This window comes from Schistocerca serialis, chromosome 3 (assembly GCF_023864345.2).
Source record: "Schistocerca serialis cubense isolate TAMUIC-IGC-003099 chromosome 3, iqSchSeri2.2, whole genome shotgun sequence".
In the NCBI taxonomy this organism is placed as follows: domain Eukaryota; kingdom Metazoa; phylum Arthropoda; class Insecta; order Orthoptera; family Acrididae; genus Schistocerca; species Schistocerca serialis.
Genome location: NC_064640.1, coordinates 769639410 through 769661446, shown reverse-complemented (window position 1 = coordinate 769661446; position 22037 = coordinate 769639410). Strand labels below are relative to the sequence as shown.

Sequence of the window (22037 nt, the reverse complement as noted above, 5' to 3'; positions counted from 1 at the left end):
CGGCGCACGAAAGATGGGACACAGCTTCTTTGAGGTAGCCATGAAATTGGGATTTTCTCATGCGACCATTTCACGAGTGAACCGTGAATATCAGGATTCCGGTAAAACAGCAAATTTCCGACATCGCTGCGGTTGGAAAAAATCCTGCAAGAACGGGACCAACGACGACTGAAGGGAATCGTTCAACTGACAGATGTGTAACCCTTCCTCAAATTTTTGCCGATTTCAGTGCTGGGCCATCAACAAGTGTCAGCGTGCGAACCATTCAGATTAGAGATTAGATTATACTTGTTCCATAGATCATGAATACGACACTTCGTAATGATGTGGAACGTGTCAGGTTAATAAAAGATGTCTGTACAAGATATCACATTACACAAAATATTGCATGACACTAATGTTTAAGTTTTTTCCCTTAATTTATATCTAAAAATTCAGCCAATGAGTAGAAGGAGTTGTCATCTAGAAATTCTTTGAATTTATTTTTAAATGTTAGTTGGCTATCTGTCAGGCTTTTGATGCTGTTTAGTAGGTGACCAAAGACTTTTGTGGCAGCATAATTTACCCCTTTCTGTGCCAAAGTCAGATTTAACCCTGCATAGTGAAGATCATCCTTTCTCCTGGTGTTGTAGCTATGCACACTGCTATTACTTTTGAACTGAGTTGGATTATTAACAACAAATTTCATAAGTGAATATATATACTGTGAGGTTACTGTGAGGATCCCTAGATCCTTAAATAGGTGTCGGCAGGATGACCGTGGGTGAGCTCCAGCAATTATTCTGATTACACGTTTTTGAGCAATGAATGATTTTCTACTCAACGATGAATTACCCCAGAATATGATGCCATACGAAAGCAGTGAATGAAAGTAGGCATAGTAAGCTAATTTACTGAGATTCTTATCACCAAAATTTGCAATAACCCTTATAGCATACGTATCTGAACTCAGACGTTTCAGCAGACCATCAATGTGTTGCTTCCAGTTTAACCTCTCATCAATGGACACACCTAAAAATTTTGAAAATTCTATCTTAGCTACAGACTTCTGTTCAAAGTCTATATTTATTACTGGAGTTGTGCCATTTACTGGACGGAACTGTATATACTGTGATTTATCAAAATTTAAAGAGAGTCCGTTTGCTGAGAACCACTTAATAATTTTTTGAAAAACATAGTTTACAATTACATCACTTAGTTCTTGGTTTTTGGATGTTATTACTATACTTGTATCATCAGCAAAAAGAACTAACTTTGCATCTTCATCAATGTGGAGTGGTAAGTCATTAATGTATATCAAGAACAGTAAAGGACCTAAGATCGAACCCTGTGGGACCCCGTACTTGATAGCCCCCCCCAGTTTGAGGAATCAGCTGTTGTTTTAACGAAACATCATCGATATGGGCTTGCGGATCCGAAGACTCACACGTGTACCCTTGTTGACTACACGACACAAAGCTTCACGTCTCGCCTGAGCCCATCAACACCGACATTGGACTGTTTATGACTGGGAACATGTTGTCTGGTCGGACGAGTCTCGTTTCAAATTGTATCGAGCGGATGGATGTGTATGGATATGGAGATAATTTCATGATCCTGTGGACTCTGCATGTCAGCAGGGGACTATTAAAGGTGGTGGAGGCTCTGTAATGGTGTGGGGCATGTGCAGTTGGAGTGATATGGGACCCCTGATACGTCTAGATAGGACTTTGACAGGTGACACGTACGTAAGCGCCCTGTCTGATAACCTGCATCCATTCATGTCCATTTTGCTTTCCGACAGACTTAGACAATTCCAGACAAAACGACACCCCCCCCCCCCCCCTCCTACGTCCAGAATTACTACAGAGTGGCTCCAGGAAAACTCTTATGAGCTTAAAAACTTCCTTTGGCCGCCAAACTCTCCAGACATCAACATTATTGAGCATGTATGGTCTGGGATGTCTTGCAACGTGCTGTTCAGGAGAGATCTCCACTTCCTCGTACTCTTACAGATTTATGGACAGCCCTGCAGGATTCATGGTGTCAATTCCCACCAGCACTACTTCAGACATTAGTCGAGTCCATGCCACATCGTGTTGCGGCACTTCTGCGTACTCGCGGGGGCCCTACACGATACTAGGCAGGTGTGCAAATTTCTTTGGCCTTTCGATGTATTGGCCGGCCGGTGTGGCCGTGCGGTTCTAGGTGCGTCAGTCTGGAATCGCGTGATCGCTACGGTCGCAGGTTCGAATCCTGCCTCGGGTATGGATGTGTGTGATGTCCCTAGGTTAGTTAGGTTAAAGTAGTTCTAAGTTCTAGGGGACGGATGACCACAGATGTTGAGTCCCATAGTGCTCAGAGCCACTTGAAACTTTTGATGTATTTTCTGTCTCCGCAATGCCTTCACATCGCAAAAAGGGAAAGACGATTTATTGTGAGGGTAGTGAAATAGTAAGTAATGTCATAAAATCATATGATCAAGAAACAAGGCAGAGAATTTTAAATATATAGTGAAACAAGGTAGAGTACGCGCTGCCTATTATGCTGGCACATCTGCATGATAAGTTTCAATAATTAGAAAGGCAGCTATTCCCACAGGTTTATCCCCTGTGTGCTCCTGCTAACAAGCGCCCAAGATCTGGAGTATATAAGATTCACTGTTGTTACCATACTTGAATATATACACATAATTAGTTACATTATATAGTACATTCACGCGGACAACGCATTTCACTGTAAGCTAGAGACAGTCGGGAAACCCTCACGAATGAGAATGTTTTAATTGACACATAGTGACAAGGAAAAGCATTTTAGTGGTTGTACACTCGGAATGAGCATCAATAAACTAATTATACAACAGGCTGCACAAATTAAGAACGTGGTTAGTATTATTCCGGAAGTATGAGTATCCTGAACGAGTGTCGTTATTTGATATATTTAATTTGCTGAAATGTATTGCTGACAGAGGCTGGCCTACATTTACGACAATGTTTTATGAACGACATGAACTCTTCCCCTCACAAGGCATATCTGGCTAGTTTCGACATTACTGTCGCACACATTACTTCTCAGCTGCTGACAGTTCACTAGCCTACTGGTTGTCCAGTGTATCAATTATTTACTTTTCTATTTGCGAATCACACAGCGTTAGTTTCGCAAGTCGTGGGTGAGCAACCGGCGTCTGGCACGTGTGCATCACTCCACCTGAAATGCACACTCGTCATTATTTTAATATTCCTCAAATTAAGAACAGAAAGAAAATCCTTCGGTAAGCTTCTATTCCAGTCGTTCGCTATTAAAAATACGATGCGTTTTGGGGATTCCTCCAAAACTGTAACATTACTGATAATGTATTTTTGTGTGAATTGTTGACCTTTTCTCATTTGAAGAAGCATTATCATTTATGAGTAACGGCTACATAGCCCTTGTTGACAGGTTTAATTGTACTTCTTTTGCTAAAACACGGTATAATTTGCGCAAACCCAACTTGCAGTAGCTATTGCAACAGAATCCTGAAACAGTGTGTCTCATTAACCAAGCAACTGGCAACCAGAGAGGTCAGTAGCTTACAGAAAACTTCACTGTGTCGGTTTGGATTGACAAAAGAGAGATGTTTATTTTCATACTAAGAAATTCTCGTTTCACTAGCTGTCGATGACTCTTAAAAAAATTCCCCAGTGTACTGAAAAACATAAAGAACTGCAGCTTCTGCTGTGTCGCCGTAGATAAGAGAGTTCTGTATGTTAACTATTTAGTAAAATATTCTCCTCCTTATACGCTATCATTCATCAAAATCTGGTTGAGACATCTATACCGGTTTAGGAGATGGATGTTATGAATATTTCGTTCTGGTCTAACAACCCTACCACAACAAAGGTCAAAAATTAATTATGATTGAATTGTTGCTCACGTTGCTAAATATTGCATTTTCGGGCAACAACAAAGTTATATTATGTGGCAGGTGTCATTAGAGCACAGTTAATAAAGTCACTTCTTAAAATAATGGATAAACTAGGCACTCATCTTTTCGTATTTCCCACGCTCGTCTCATTGTGAACTCATGGCTCAATCGTCGAAAATCTAGGTAGTGATGATTCCAAGCTCGGATTCAAAGAGGCCTAGGTGTTATTCTTCGATATTCTAAAGTTTTATAGATGTGTTTCATAAACCATTCTTGAAGATTAAACTTTTGCAAGTTAAGACAATGGTGATGTAAAAAAGTAATCAGCACTCCGAATTTAAGTTACACTTATTTTTATTACTTTTGTTGCAACATCACTTCACAAAATATAACATACTTGAAAATGTCTTCCTCACTGTTAAAGTTCACGTTTCACAAACTGACTACAATTTGCGTCTTTTCAACATGACGACCAAGACTTGACTCTCTAATAACCGCTTACGCGCCCAAAAATCAGAGTTACAAGTACGTCGAAGATCATAGTGACGAAAGAAAGAATACACATAAGAATAATATCATTGCAATATAAACATATCGATGTATCAAAGTACCTCTACATCAATGAAATCAAATCTGAATGTTGTCACAGAATATGTTAACTATTTTACAGAAACACAGTAGAATATTGCTAGTATCGAGAGGTTGAGGTGAGGTGCCGCAATGGTTACGTAATTCAAGTACCATTACACTGGCGAGTGTGAGATCGGGAGTGAATGCGCTACATAGGATTCATTTCCTCGAGATCGGAGAGAGAGACCTACTCTCAAGTCTAAAGAAAAATTCAACATGTTAGCTAAATTTCATTCGGAGAAACATATGGTGTAATATGCACCAAACGCAAAATCATAGCGACCCCTATTTTTCACTGCGAACTTCTGGAATTTCTCTCAGTGTCTTAATGAAATGTGAATGTCACAAGTATGACAATTAGCGACATGACAGATACTTCACGATGAAGGTGACATATAAGGCTACAAGTAACGTGAAAACTTTTCTTTTACCCAGTAGTTTCTGTAAAATCGTTGAGAAAGATTTCAGGGTACTTGCCACGATTTTGTCGGGGAAGCGCGTCCCCATCTGGCCCGGGCAAAGAACGTGTATGCATCTCCAAATGCGCAGGGCCTGCGGGTACGTGCGCGATGCGTGCATCACGCTGTAATATCGTGTCACTGCACACGTATTATACGCGTCCAAATTTGTCCCTAGTGTAAGGGACGACGGCCGCTCACTCGACTTCGTCACGGTGAAGCAGTGCTTATCTGAGAATCCCGCTATTGGAACCAACGTTCCGCCATAAATGGCGCCCATTTATGCCAGTGCTTCGCCAGCGGAAGCGCCACCGAGAACCGCTTCTCAGTAGCTCCTGTATGAATGGAGCTCCAAAGGGTACGCTCGTGTTGTCGCATCCCTGCTCGTTCCTGGCACGTCACATGTCGTTGCTCGCTGAAAGCCTTGTTAAATTTAAGCTGCAGCGTGGCTGCTGGCACGTCGGCGGTCGCACAGGCATCTCACATCTAGCTGAGAGCCTTTAACTTGCGGCTGTGCACATCACTATTCGACTGGTTTACTTGCAGTACATAAAGCCAAAACGATACCCTCTACGTCGTCTGACGTCAGTAACAGTGATTCACTCGCGGCAAAATGAGTGGAGGAAGACGAGTTCACTCTATAAATGTACACCGTCCACACTGCAGATAATTTCACCAAGTCTACCAACAGCTATAAAAGTAAAGGTTTTAACATGGCTGTCAATCATCGACTGTTGTATAATACAAAATTTTGAAAACCACGGCCCTCAGTCGCGAACACAATTAATCTGTGACCTAGGATTCGGTGTCACAAGGGATTTTTTACGTCTCCTATATGTAAATTAAAAACATTTTTGGTTTTTATAACGTATCTATTACAGCAAGCAGTAATGTCATTTAATGGATTATTTCGTATGTCTTCTTTATGCATTTATTCTGGAATTTTTATGCTACAGCCAGTCATTCATTAGTTGTATTTTATATCATGCAGTATCCCGCTATTGCAATTACTTCATGTACACCGTTCAGGTGTTTGTTCATTTCCGTATCTGCAGTTACGAGAAATGTTTACAAAATAGCTTGGCAGGCCGGTGTGGCCGAGCGGTTCTGGGTGCTTCAGTCTGGAACGGCGCGACCGCTACGGTCGCAGGTTCGGATCCTGCCTCGGGCATGGATGTATGTGATGTCCTTAGGTTAGTTAGGTTTAAGTAGTTCTACGTTCTAGGGGACTCATAACGTCAGATGTTAAGTCCCATAGTGCTGAGAGCCATTTGAACCAAAAATAGCTTGTTTTACCAGTTAGCCACCAGATGGCGGTATTGTCTTGAAGTTGACGTGGCGCACAAGTCACATGATGTTTCAGTTTTGTGTTGACTGTAGCAGAGGACACATGGCCGTCCCTAGTGGCTTGCACCTCTGTTGCATTTTATTTTAATTCTGACTATCTGAGGCTGTCAGGTATGACCGCAGCTTTCGTATTTTTTGGTACGTTATGCTGTAACATTTAGTTTTCATTTTGTCCGAAGAAGGTGTCCCTTGTGACACCGAAACCTAGGTCACAAATTGTGTTCGCGACTGAGGGCTGTGTTTTTCAAAATTTTTTAGCTCTAAAAGTGTAGATAGCATCTTTACAGAGAGCTAGGAATGCCGCATCAAATCTTACAGTTTATTTTAAGTACACTACTGGCCATTAAAGTTGCTACACAAGATGACGTGCTACAGACGCGATATTTTACCGACAGGAAGAAGACGCTGTGATATGCAAATGATTAGCTTTTCAGAGCATCCATAGAAGGTTGGCGCCGGTGGCGACACCTACAACGTGCTGACATGAGGAAAGTTTCCAACCGATTTCTCATACACAAACAGCAGTTGACCGGCGTTGCCCGGTGAAACGTTGTTGTGATGCCACGTGTAAGGAGGAGAAATGCGTACCATCATGTTTCCTACTTTGATAAAGGTCGGATTGTAGCCTATCGCGATTGCAGTTGATCGTATCACGACATTGCTGCTCGCGTTGGTCGAGATCCAAAGACTGTTAGCAGAATATGGAAATGGTTGGTTCAGGACGGTAATACGGAACGTCGAACTAGATCCCAACGGCCTTGTATCACTAGCAGTCGAGATGACAGGCATCTTATCCGGATGGCTGTAACGGATCGTGCAGCTTCGTCTCGATCCCTGATTCAGCAGATTGGGACGTCTGCATGACAACAACCATCTGCACGAACAGTTCGGCGACGTTTGCAGCAGTGTGGACTATCAGCTCGGAGACCATGGCTGCTGTTACCCTTGACGCTGCATCACAGACAGGAGCGGCTGCGATGGTGTACTCAACGAAGAACCTGGGTGCACCAATGGCAAAACGTCATTTTTTTCGGATGAATCCAGGTTCTGTTTACAGCACTATGATGGTGGCATCCATGTTTGGCGACATCGCGGTGAACGCACATTGGAAGCGTGTATTCGTCATCGCCATACTGGCGTATCACCCCGCGTGATGGTATGGGGTGCTATTGGTTACACGTCTCGGTCACCTCTTGTTCGCACTGACGGCACTTTCAACAGTGGTCGTTACATTTCAGATGTGTTACGACCCGTGGCTCTACCCTTCATTCGATCCCTGCGAAACCCTACATTTCAGCAGGATAATGCACGACCGCATGTTGCAGGTCCTGAACGGACCTTTCTGGATACAGAAAATGTTCGAATGCTGCCCTGAACAGCATATTCTCCAGTTCTCTCACCAACTGAAAACGTCTGGTCAATGGTGGCCGAGCAACTGGCTCGTCACAATACGCCAGTCACTACTGTTGATGAACTGTGGTATCGTGTTGAAGCTGCATGGGCAGCTGTACCAGTACACGCCATCCAAGCTCTGTTTGACTCAATGCCCAGGCGTATCGAGGCCGTTATTAAGGCCAGAAGTGGTTGTTCTGGGTACTGATTTCTCAGGATCTGTGCACCCAAATTGCGTGAAAATGTAATCACATGTCAGTTCTAGTATAATATATTTGTCCAATGAATACCCGTTTATTATCTGCATTTCCTCTTGGTGTAGCAATTTTAATGGCCAGTAGTCTATTACTGTGAAGGCATAGTTACATAACGCCGAGAGGCGACAACAGTGGCGTCTGCGGTCGTCGGGGTGCCCCGACCCCGGTAGCATGATCGTAGGCACTCCATCCACCCTGGCCGCCAGGTCGTTGTTTGCTAAGTGTCTTCTTAATTAGAGGCACCTATGATTCCAAGCCTTACTTAGGCACTCGACTAATGCATCCTAGCAAATCAGCTGGTGCAGAGTACTGTTTGTTCGACAACCGTGAGATGGAATACGATCGCGTTAGGATTTTAGCACAAACGCCAGAATGCAGGTAGAGCGTCGTTAGAGATGCCATCGGAATGCGCACTGGGGGAAATCACACCAATCGAAACTGCGGGTATAGGCTATATAAATACAATTTAGTAATAATAAGTGGAACTGGTATCGTGAAACCAATCACGTTTGAGTGTTTTCGAAGATGCTCGTTGCTGAATTTGAAGCTATAACAACATCAGTGCAGTGGAGTGGACATGTTTGGAGATATCAATTTAACAGAGTTGGAGCCTTCATAACTAGTGGAAGCGTTAAATGAATCGTTCAACTTTAGACAGTTCTGTATGTGCGAATGTCGTCTAATAAGTAACTTTCCCTACGTTATTGCTCTGCAAAATAAACTGTGCCCGTGAAATCTCAGGGCCTGCGAGTTTGAATGGGGTGTTTTGACAATGCTCACCCTGGCTTATAATGCATACCACAGTATCTTGCAAGTATGCAGCCAGTTAGCATGGTGTTACCACGACAAAGTGTGTCCACTTGTGAGCTGCACTCTTTCATTCGTTTTCTTCGCAGCAAAACAACTATCCGCTGTCGGTATCCATCTTGAGTTGACCTCTGTCTGTGGGTAAGACGGTATGAACATTCACATGAGGATGAGACCTGGGTCCATAATTCGATTCGCCGGCCGTTGCGGCCGAGCGGTTCTAGGCGCTTCAGCCTGGAACCGCGCGACCGCTACAGTCGCAGGTTCGAATTATGCCTTGGGCATGGATGTGTGTGATGTCCTTAGGTTGGTTAGATTTAATTAGTTCTAAGTTCTAGGGGACTGATTACCTCAGATGTTAAGTCCCATAGTGCTCAGAGCCATTTGATTTGAACCATAATTCGATTCCAGAGACAAAACGTCAGACCATGATGTGGAAGAAACCTTGTTGTGGATTGGCAAGAGAGCCAACCCACTATGAGAGGAAGCCGAAAGGCACGCGTTTTAGCTCACGCAGGCTGGCGTGAGGCCTGGAACAGGTCAAAGAAATGAGACTAACAAAAAACGTACGTAGCTGCTGGAATACTTAACTTTAATCCATAATTGGTGAACATCGCTCTTGACGGTACATGTTTTACAGCATCAATAGTAACTGGTAATGGCGCCTTGCTAGGTCGTAGCAAATGACGTAGCTGAAGGCTATGCTAACTATCGTCTCGGCAAATGAGAGCGTAATTTGTAAGTGAACCATCGCTAGCAAAGTCGGCTGTACAACTGGGGCGAGTACTAGGAAGTCTCTCTAGACCTGCCGTGTGGCGGCGCTCGGTCTGCAATCACTGATAGTGGCGACACGCGGGTCCAACGTACACTAACGGACCGCGGCCGATTTAAAGGCTACCACCTAGCAAGTGTGGTGTCTGGCGTTGACACCACAAACCTGACGAAAGAGTCCCAAAAAGGCAAAGGTCACACATCGGCACGGAAAGTTATGGCAACCATCTTTTGGGACAGTGAGGGGATGTTCCTCGTTCACTATCCACTTTACCACACCAAAATCTGTACAGGGAGGTACCGTAATGCCTTAAGGAATCCACAAGCTGCCGTCAAAAGAAAACGTACTGAACATTTGCCTCGGAAAGTTCTCTTCCTTCATGACAATGCTCGAACTCATTCAGCTCGAATGACCCATGAGGAGCTCGGAAGATTCAATTGACAACTGTTGCGGCATCCTCCATATTCACCAGATCTTGCCCCGAAGTGATTTACACATGTTCCCCTCCAAGGTAAGCACTTTAACACCGATGAAGTCCCATCAACAGTTCAAAAATGGTTCAAATGGCTCTGAGCACTATGGGACTCAACTGCTGAGGTCATTAGTCCCCTAGAACTTAGAACTAGTTAAACCTAACTAACCTAAGGACATCACAAACATCCATGCCCGAGGCAGGATTCGAACCTGCGACCGTAGCGGTCTTGCGGTTCCAGACTGCAGCGCCTTTAACCGCACGGCCACTTCGGCCGGCTCCCATCAACAGTGAACAGCTGGTTACGAGCACAGAATGCGCTGATATGAAACTTCCTGGCAGATTAAAACTGTGTGCCGGACCGAGACTCGAACTCGGGAACTTTGCCTTTCGCGGGCAAGTGCTCTAACAACTTTTCTTTCTTTCTTTTTTTTTTTTTTTTTTTAAATCTCATTTTGTTCGGTTTCGTTCGTTACATCTGCTCGGGGCGGACGTCGTAAGACATCCAAACGATTTAGCGACCATCTGAGCTACCCAAGTACGACTCACGCCCCGTCCTCACAGCTTAAGTTTGGAAGGTAGGAGACGAGGTACTGGCAGAAGTAAAGCTGTGAGGACGGGGCGTGAGTCGTGCTTGGGTAGCTCAGTTGGTAGAGCACTTGCCCGCGAAAGGCAAAGGTCCCGAGTTCGAGTCTCGGTCCGGCACACAGTTTTAATCTGCCAGGAAGTTTCACATACATCCATGCCCGAGGGAGGACTCGAACCTCCTATGGGAGTGAGCCGCGCAGAAAAGGAAAAGAAGCAGCATTGTATAATGTCAATAAAATTATTTTAGTATGATAAATTTTGTGTAATTTTTTTAACATATGAAATAGGGAAACTTACTTATTAGACGCCCCTCGTAGTATACGCGCACAAAATTCAGGAGATGTATATTAGTTTGGAGACGTAATGGCACTTTTACGTGTATCTTGTTGCTGTTGGTAGATAGCGAGCTGCCTTCAGCAGTAGACGCAAGGCTAAATGAAAATGATTTGTAGAACAGGAACGTCCAGTACTACTTGTGGTAGAATACCGATTCATTCAACCAAATCATTCTCGTATACTGTCTGAAACTCGCAACAGGTCAAGGAACCAAGACACAGACCCCACACGGTGGGTGACACGAAACAGTACAAGGCTGCAGCTTCAGTAGAAAATGTCGAGAGGTACCCGAAGTAATATAGACTATCCTATTGTTTCATATGTCGGTCGATGGTGCATGAATCAGCGTCGTCAATGGGCAGTACGTCAAAGAAGACAGATTAGCATTCCGTCTTCACGGCACGAGAGGCATACCGGGACCATCCGACCGCCGTGTCATCTTCGGTGGAGGATGCTGATAGGAGGGGCGTGGGGTCAGCACACCGCTCTCCCGGTCGTAAGATGGTATTCTTGACCGAAGCCGCTACTATTCGGTCGAGTAGCTCCTCAATTGGCATCACGAGGCTGAGTGCACCCCGAAAAATGGCAACAGCGCATAGCGGCCTGTATTGTCACCCAACCAAGTGCCGACCACGCCCGACAGCGCTTAACTTCGGTGATCTCACGGGAACCCGTGTATCCACCGCGGCAAGGCCGTTGCCCAAAGAAGACAGATGCAGCTTGAAATCTTGCTAGGTGTTATGAACTTTGGATACAGTATCGAACAAATAGGGACAGAATAGTACCGGTAACAGATCAGTTAATGAGCGCGAAAGTTTCAAGATGTTGCTCATTCATCTCTCGTGGCAGACGGTGCAAGACAGGAGTCGTATATCACAATGTTATTTACTGTTAGAATTCAGTGAGTGTTCTTTACTAGAAGAGTCAACCAATCTATTGCTACCTCTTGCGTATATCTCGCGGCAGTGGTACATAGAAGTACGCGCCACTACACGCTAAGTATAGACGTGGATATTGATAAGGGCTGAAACAAGAGGATGCGTGTGGGGTCATGGTGTTCGGTAGCCTGGGAGGGGTATCTGAGCTGCACAAGACAAAGGATCACTTCTTTGAAACCCCTAATTGCCTCCCATTGCAATACAGAAGTTGGCAGTTTGCCTCAAAGGTGCCTACAAAATTCCTTTGTAACGGTACAAAAGCGTGGCTCCTTGCAACGTCATCCTTGAGCTCGGCAACACTTCAGACAGCAAGGTGTCGACACATGCAAATGAAAGGATAGAGCTCAGAAGTTCATGCGATCTGTAATGTGCGTTAATGATGTCACATTGGCACCAAATTTCACCAGAATTCTGCCCAACGTCTCTGCGGACGCATCATAGGTAGGTAGGTGGTTAGTGTTTAACGTCCCGTCGACAACGGACGCATCATACGTTTGGAAAGTCTTTACATCCCCTCTTCCTCATAACTCACCCATTCGTTTGGCGCCTATGCAATTGAATTGAGAACTGTTACGCCTAGCGTTAAAATCACTCTGGTTTCTTATGGGTAGCAGAGGAAAATATTTGGAACACACCACCTCTCAGAACCCACACGAAAAGGCGTCAGGAGTTGGCAGAAAGGGCCTACATGAGCTCCCCACTCTAGAGACTTTCATTTTGATACATTTCGCGCTCGAAAAAGACAGTTTGCAGCGCGATGAATAACAGGACGCCGTTCTTGACAAATTTGGCTATCGCTGACAACCCCTGGACGATTAAACTCCTTTTTAAGGACATCGCGGCGCTGAATCCCCATTGAACGTGATTACACCCCTTTGGAGTTTAACGTCACATAGCTCTGGTATTAGAGTACAGGGTGGCACCATTAGGGAGCGTTCAAATCCATTCGACGAAGTTTGAACAGTGAAGCGTCTGCCCTCTGGGGGAGAAGAAGCATTTCCGTGCAATTAGAAACCTATTATGTCAGCAACCGCGTGGAGTGGGGTAAGTGGAGCTCTCTGTGGAGTTTGAAAAATACGGGGAGCAACGAATGGCGCCGGCCGCTGTGGCCGAGCGGTTCTAGGCCCTTCAGTCCGGAACCGCGCGACTGCTTCGGTTGCAGGTTCGAATCCTGCCTCGGGCATGGATGTGTGTGATGTCCTTAGATTAGTTAGGTTTATGTAGTTCTAAGTTCTAGGGGACTGATGACCTCAGATGTTAAGTCCCATAGTGCTCAGTGCCATTTGAACCATTTGAATTTGAACAACGAATGGCAATTGAATCCTCGAGTTGCATGTGCTTGGAGCTCAACGAAGGCAGCTAGGGTAAGTCCCTGTGCTGCATGCAGTTGCAATAAATGTTCATTGCAGCATATCCTGTCCTGAATCGTACAGATACGTCACCATTGTTTCATATTTACGAGAGGCATTCAGTAAGTAATGCAACATATCTTTTTTTCTGAAAAATGGTTGGTTTTACTCAGGATTGCAATACACCATACGTTCCCTACTCTTTTGGCTACAAAACCCTACTTTTCAACATAATCTCCATTTAATATGACGGCCTTATGCCCCTTTACTGGGAGGAACCTATGCTGGCATGGTGCCATTCTACTCGTCGACTTCGGAGCCTACGCCTTTCTGCATCAGTGACCTCCCCATCATCCACGTACTGCTTCCGGCGGAGTGCATCCGTCATCGGGCCAAACAGATGGAAGTCGGGAGGTGCGAGATCGGGGCTGTTGGGTGGAGGAGGAGGAACAGTCCAATAACGTTTTGTGAGTTCCTCTCCGGTACGCAGACTCGTTTGAAGACTTGCATTGTCACGGAAAAGGAGACATTCGTTAGCAATTTTGTGGTGATGAACCCAGTGAAGTCGTTTCTTCAGTTTCCTGAGGATAGTACAGCACACTTCAGAGTTGATAGTTGCACCATGAGCGGGGACTTCAAACAGGATAATCCCTTCAGAGTTCCAGAAGACCGTCGCCATGACTTTAGCGGTTGTGGGAACAGCTTTGAACTTTTCCATCGGAGGAGAGGTGCTGTGGTGCCACTCCATTGAATGCCGTTTTGTTTCCGATTCGCAGTGATGGACCTATGTTTCGTTATCTGTGACGATGTTGGAAAAAAATTGTCTCGATTGATCTCGTAAGGCGCAAGCAATTCCGCACAGATTGTCCTTCGTTGCCCTTTATGGTCTTCTGCTAGGCAGAGTCCATCCCGATAGCTGAGTGGTCAGCGCGGGGATCTGTCACGCCAAGCGCCCCGGGTTCGATTCCCTGCTGGGTCGGGGTTTTACTCCGCTCAGGGACTAGGTGTTGTGCTGTCCTCATTATCATTTCATCGTCATCAGTGGAAGGCAATGGGAAACCACCACTGTAATCACTTCCCTAGACGCTCATGCTGTGGACCTCTCTGACGAGGCTTCCCCCATGTCAAGACCTGCGGTAAGGCGCAACACAAAGTTTTTTTTAAGTTAATCGGTGAGAAGGCCAACGGGCACATACCGTACCTTTGTGAACTGCAACTGGTGGACAAGTGTGTCAGCACTTCTAACAGAGATGTACAGTTGAGTAACGAGGTGTTGGATTGTGATTGGTCGAATGAGAGTGTCCGCACGTTCCAACATTGCAGGAGTCACAGCTGTGTGCGGCTGGCCGGCACACAGGGCATCGGGCAGGATTGTGCGACCTTGTTGCGATGATAACAGACACCTCGCCCAACGACTCACGGTGCTTTTGTTCACTGCCAGGTCTCCGTAGACGTACTACAAGCTCCTATGAATATCTGCGATGCTCTGTTTTCCGCCAGAAGAAACTCAGTGACAGCTCTCTGCTTGGAACGCGCCTCTGCTACAGACGCCAGTTTGAAGGTTACTTGTGGCTCTGAGCACTATGGGACTTAACATCTATGGTCATCAGTCCCCTAGAACTTAGAACTACTTAAATCTAACTAACCTAAGGACACCACACACATCCATGCACGAGGCAGGATTCGAACCTGCGACCGTAGCAGTCGCGCGGTTCTGGACTGAGCGCCTAGAACAGCGAGACCACCGCGGCCGGCAAGGTTACTTGTAGTACCGCAGTCTATCGGAGCTTCACGAAATTATAGGAACTGAAGCGGAAATGTTCTAAGATCTGTCACAAAAAATTATGCATTTTTCAAGCGAAACCGGCCAACAAAAAATAGTGTTGCATTGCTTATTGAGCACCCCCGTATTTTGCAAGGTAATGTTGGCAGTGCATTGCTACGAGCATCAAATATGGTGACGTGATAGCTTATTTGATAAAGACAATGCTCGAAGGACAGGGAATCGACGTTTTTCGCGTAACGAATTTAATCTAATCTTCACTTCAGCGTGTGCGGTTAGTTCTTTAGCTAGAAACTAGTGATCTCTTTTTCGCACCTCTCGTCGGCTACCCAAAAGTAGCCACCTCAACCAGTTATTTTAGGTCCAAACACCATACAGTGTCTTCGCATGTAAGAAATGACACAAAATGTAAACCCAATTAACAGAACCTGTGATAATTCCTCCATAAGTGATGACGTGGAAAGGAAAAAACAGTACAGCGTTAATCATGACAAAATTTCAATGCTGAACAGTAACACAGAGAAATATGGAGACCGGAGTACTAACAGCAAACAAAGGTTGCAGCCAGTGACTGAGGAATGAATGCAAACCAGATATCCAGTATATTGCTGCTTATTTAATTAACAAGTGATGAAAACTAATATTCTCATTTCGCGATCAACTGAAATAATTAGAATTTCGGGGCACTTATAATCCCACATTAAATTATTCAAAGGTTTATCCTTCTTGGACACTCCAGGGCGCGCCCGAAATGATTGTTGATCGGAGGAATCTCCTGGCAGTTTCCGTTAGAAATGATGTGAAGCCTCGTAACAAATACGCCTACGCTGATCCACGATCTAGCTTTTCGGTGTCTATCACCTCGGAAAGCAGACACACCCCCACTGCCCCCACAGAAAGAAGCGGGTGCCATCTCTTACGACTCCGCAATTTTGTTGGGATAAGAACACGGTGGAGGGGGTGACCCCAGGAGCGAAGTTATTAATGGAAGAATCTGATCTGATTCTCTCTCGTGGTCTCTTGTATCTCAGATCACGTTCTGCGGACGTGATTTCATCACTGAAGGTGGAGATAGACAGAGGAGCTGTCGTTACATCAGAAGTTAGCACAGTGCTGGACACGAGCCCTTCGTGTTCTGAACCAGTAGCAGTAACTAGAAGTGCTGATCCCAGGCTTTAGCCACCGCCTTCGATACCCTACCGGCTGAATCTTTTTGAGGTAATAATGCAGTCAGTTGTCAGGTCTTCTTTCGCTCGCAGTCTTTAGGCAACGATGATTTTTTTTACCATCTTGGCTAGTCGGTTGATTTTTCTGAGAAAACTTTAATTGCTCAGCGTATATAAATAGTCTTACAAAGCAAATCTCAATTTAGCAAAGTCAGCGGTAACGTGTATAGCTGTAAAATATGTTTATTAATTCCTAAAGCCTTTATGGTGTCGACATTGGAGGTAGTAGCTGAACTATAATCAAGCTTCGTAACACAGGCAATATAAAAATTGAAACTTCCTGGCAGATTAAAACTGTGTGCCCGATCGAGACTCGAACTCGGGACCTTTGCCTTTCGCGGGTACTGCCAGAAGTAAAGCTGTGAGTACCGGGCGTGAGTCGTGCTTCGGTAGCTCAGATGGTAGAGCACTTGCCCGCGAAAGGCAAAGGTCCCGAGTTCGAGTATCGGTCGGGCACACAGTTTTAATCTGCCAGGAAGTTTCATATCAGTGCACACTCCGCTGCAGAGTGAAAATCTCATTCGGGAATATAAAAATTGTAATGAAATCATCAGACAACTAGGTATTGTTCTTGATTGTTGGTGTTTGGTTTCCCCATTTCGTTTCCTTTCCATCGACGATAATTGTCAATTTTCCGGCAGAAAATAATTTACTAAGTGCCATCAGTGCGGTCCTCTGCTAAGTCTTATTTCGAAGTATAGATTGCCGTTGTATTAACTTCCGCGATGACAGACAAGAACAGTCTGTTACCCACACTTTTTTTGCACTAATTCCAATTTTAAAAAGATGAAGCTAGTTTTCCAGCTCTCGCGTCAGAGAGAAACGACCTTCCGAAACTGTACCGATATCAGCCAATACTAGTCCGATAACCACATTGTGGAATGAAAAGGAATGGGAAAAACGAGGAAATGATTGTGGTGTAGCTGCAATGCTCTGTACGATAGCGCCATTAGCGCGCCAACGTTAATTACTTCATACAGCAGCCAACGACTATGAAAAATACTTGTCACACTCTATTATTTAAGTTTCACAACCACGCATCGTCGCTGCCTTGATCCTCCGTCTGCCATACGAACAGGCGACAACTACACGCAAATACAAGAATTGGGTTTTTCTTGTTAATTAAAATCCTCTGTAGAAATGAAGTAATGAACAACTGAGAGGGGAATTAAGACTCGGTATTGGTATTTTGGTCCAGTTATAAAAACTGTAAAAAATGCTCATTTCATTTATCTTTGAGCTAAATTAAACACTTCACTCAAACCACAAAAATAGACACAAAGGACAAAAAAGATTTGCTCCCTTTCTAGAACACTCGATGTGCGGGAGAGGGCTGAAAAGTGATGCCTCCGAATTTTTTGTGTGGAAACTGCTGAATCTTTTTACGGAAAATAAACTTTATTAACATCTTACATCTTCATTGTTCATAACTACATATTTATTTCTTAACTAATCACCCAGGCGCCTAACACAATTCTCACAACGAGACAAAAATGGTTCAAATGGCTCTGAGCACTATGGAACTTAACTTCTGAGGTCATCAGTCCCCTAGAACTTTGAACTACTTAAACCTAACTAACCTATGGTCATCACACACATCCATGTCCGAGGCACGATTCGAACCTGCGACCGTAGCGCCTAGAACCGCTCGGCCACCCCGGCCGGCAAAACGAGACCCCTATTTGTTTATATCATCACTGTAGAATATGTTTGACTTTGTTGATGGAGCCACAACGTCACCTCTACTTGCAGCGCTTAATCTCTGTCAATGTGAAATCCTCGAACGTGTTCTTTAAGTTTTCGATACAGATGAATATCGGATGGGATCAAGGCGATACTGCATGGAGGATGATCGATGAAAGTGAACTCAAGGCGTCGGATTGTTGCAGATATCGCAGCGCTAGAGTGTGTTCTGGAATTGTCATGCTGAAAGAGAGGATCCTCCACGTGTGGACAATGTTTTCCTGTGTTGAAAGTTGAATTCCAGCACGCTATTTCTCACGTATCGACATGTTTACGTTGCACTCTACAATTCGGAGCCCTCTAGAGGCAGACGGTTGCAACTTGCGTCAGTGAAGCAGTAAGATTGTCCAAGTAATATGCGTCACATATAACACCTCAACAGAACACAATAAAAAATTCGAAGACATTACTTTTCCGCACGACTTCGTAATTCAAAGCGACTACCAGGCAGGCTTTACCAAGACAGACATGTTTGTGTGGAAATCTTATGTGTGTGAAATATTATACGACTTAACTACTAAGGTCATCAGTCCCCAAGCTTACACACTACTTAACCTAAATTATCCTAAGTACAAACACACACATCCCATGCCCGAGGGAGGACTCGAACCTCCACCGGGACCAGCCGCACAGTCCATGACTGCAGCGCCTAAGACCGCTCGGCTAATTCCGCGCGACACAGGCATGTTTAAAAACTAATAAAATGTAAGGAGTTCTTGGCAGGATTGCTTAATAAAGGTGTGCATGACGTTGGTTTCGTGGAAGGCGGAGAAGTATGTTGTCTTGGTAGCGTAGCTGGAAATCGTTTCTGCCCACAAAACTTAACACAAATTTATTTTTCCGTTACAGTTGTGAGATGTTTGCTGATAGACTTATTACAAGATATAAGCGTTAGAAAAGTGATTTTCAAAATTAAGTGTTATAACGATATACGGCGGAGAACCACAGGCGGCACGAGCCCTTAATGCCGGCCGCATTCCACACGCGGGCCGCAGTTTCACGACTACTGTGTTAGGCTCAGCAACATATGAGACGTGGTGACCTTTGTGATGCTGTGCTAATAATTTTCCAAAAGCGTTAGTTATGTACATGCAATAAGCTTTAATGTATGTAATCACGCGTCTGTTAGGAGGGCTCACAATCCTAGCGGCCCAATCATAATGTGAATTTTAATTTAACTGTCATATTTTCAGCCAAATTCTCTCGACGTGTGTCGGTCATTGTACATAAGGACCTAAATACAAGCATATGTGCTAAAGAAAGGAAGCAGGCTTTTCTCACCCAAGTCATATTCGTTTACACTGAGGTGACGAAAGTCATGAGATAGCAATACACACATATACAGACGGCGTTAGTATCGCGTGTACAAGGTATAAAATTGTAGTGGATTGGCGAAGCTGCCATTTGCACTCCGGTGACTCATGTGAAAAGGTTTCCGATATAATTATGCCATAATATACAATATATGCATATGCCATATTATGCCATAATATGCAAGACTGGAGTTAACAGACTTTGAACGCCGAATGATTGTTTGAGCTAGTTGCATGGGACATTAAATTCCGGAATTCAATATTTCGAGATCCACAGTGCCGAGAATGCCAAATTTGAGGCATTACCTCTGGCAACGGACAATGAAGTGGCCGACGTTATTCACTTAATGACCAAGAACAGCGGCGTTGGCGTAGAGTTGTCAGTGCTAACAGAGAAGCAACAACACGTTAAATAACCGCAGAAACCAATGTGGAACGTACGACGAACTTATCGCTTAGGACAATGCGGTGAAATGTGGCGTTAATGGTCTATGGCAGCAGACAACCCTATGGCAGCAGAGTCCCTTTGCTGACAGCACGCTATCGCCTGCAACGCCTCTCCCGGGCTCGTAACCATGACGGATTGGAGCCTAGACGACTGGAAAAGCATGGCCTGGTTTTCAGTTGGTGCAAGCTGATGATAGCGTTCGAATGTGGTGCAGACCCTACTAAGCCATGATACAAGTTGTCAACAACGCGCTGTGAAAGCAGGTGGTGACTCCATAACGGTGTGGGCTGTGCTTTCGTGGAATGGACTTAGTCCTCTGGTGCAACTGAACCATCATTGACTGACAATGATTATGTTCGGCTACTTGGAGACCATTTGCAGCCATTCATGTACTTCATATTCCTAACAACAATGAAACACGAACAGCTGCTAGCATGAGTTTCTTAGAAGTAGATACCTTAGGGGTTGCGAAGCAACTCAAATCGCTTGATACGGGCAAGTCTTCAGGTCCAGATTGTATACCGATTAGGTTCCTTTCAGATTACGCTGATACAATAGCTCCCTACTTAGCAATCATATACAACCGTTCGCTCACCGATAGATCTGTACCTACAGATTGGAAAATTGCGCAGGTCGCACCAGTGTTTAAGAAGGGTAGTAGGAGTAATCCATCGAACTACAGACCTATATCATTGACGTCGGTTTGCAGTAGGGTTTTGGAGCATATACTGTATTCAAACATTATGAATCACCTCGAAGGGAACGATCTATTGATACGTAATCAGCATGGTTTCAGAAAACATCGTTCTTGTGCAACGCAGCTAGCTGTTTATTCGCACGAAGTAATGGCCGCTATCAACAGGAGATCTCAAGTTGATTCCGTATTTCTAGATTTCAGAAAAGCTTTTGACACCGTTCCTCACAAGCGACTTCTAATCAAGCTGCGGGCCTATGGGGTATCGTCTCAGTTGTGCGACTGGATTCGTGATTTCCTGTCAGGAAGGTCGCAGTTCGTAGTAATAGACGGCAAATCATCGAGTAAAACTGAAGTGATGTCAGCGTCCTGGGACCTCTGCTGTTCCTGATCTATATAAATGACCTGGGTGACAATCTGAGCAGTTCTCTTAGGTTGTTCGCAGATGATGCTGTAATTTACCGTCTAGTAAGGTCATCCGAAGACCAGTATCAGTTGCAAAGCGATTTAGAAAAGATTGCTGTATAGTGTGGCAGGTGGCAGTTGACGCTAAATAACGAAAAGTGTGACGTGATCCACATGAATTCCAAAAGAAATCCGTTGGAATTCGATTACTCGATAAATAGTACAATTCTCAAGGCTGTCAATTCAACTAAGTACCTGGGTGTTAAAATTACGAACAACTTCCGTTGGAAAGACCACATAGATAATGTTGTGGGGAAGGCGAGCCAAAGGTTGCGTTTCATTGGCAGGACACTTAGAAGATGCAACAAGTCCACTAAAGAGACAGCGTACACTACACTCGTTCGTCCTCTGTTAGAATATTGCTGCGCGGTGTGGGATCCTTACCAGGTGGGAGTGACGGAGGACATCGAAAGGGTGCAAGAAAGGGCAGCTCGTTTTGTATTATCACGTAATAGGGGAGAGAGTGTGGGATGGAAGTCATTAAAGCAAAGACGTTTTTCTTCGCGGCGAGATCTATTTACGAAATTTCAGTCACCAACTTTCTCTTCCGAATGCGAAAATATTTTGTTGAGCCCAACATACATAGGTAGGAATGATCATCAAAATAAAATAAGGGAAATAAGAGATCGAACAGAAAGGTTTAGGTGTTCGTTTTTCCCGCGCGCTGTTCGGGAGTGGAATGGTAGAGAGATACTATGATTGTGATTCGATGAACCCTCTGCCAAGCACTTAAATGTGAATTGCAGAGTAATCATGTAGATGTACATGTAGAACTGTCACAATTTTTCGCAACTGGTTTGAAGAACGTTCTGGACAATTCGGGAGAATGATTTGGCCACATAGTCGAGAGATCAGTTAGTGCACAAAATCCTACAGAGGCAACATTTTCAAATTACGGACGGCTATGGAAGCAGCATGGCTCAATATTTCTGCAGGGGACTTCCAAAGACTCGTCGAGTCCATGTCTCGTCGAGTCGCTGCACTAAGCCGGGCGAAAGGAAGTCCGGCACGATACTATCAAGTGTCCCATGAGTTTTATTACCTCAGTGCATGACGTGCTATATGGATGAACCGCATCTGAGGACTGCCTCTCGTAGCTGTAGGTGTGAACCCGGCATTGAGTTTTAGTGCGGCTG

General features: G+C 44.6%; 1 protein-coding gene across 1 annotated transcript in view; it reads right to left on the bottom strand.

The window, feature by feature from the left end:
• Positions 1-22037, bottom strand: part of LOC126470611 (inactive phospholipase C-like protein 2) — a 725325-nt gene that overhangs the window by 485887 nt on the left and 217401 nt on the right. The window lies entirely within an intron of this gene.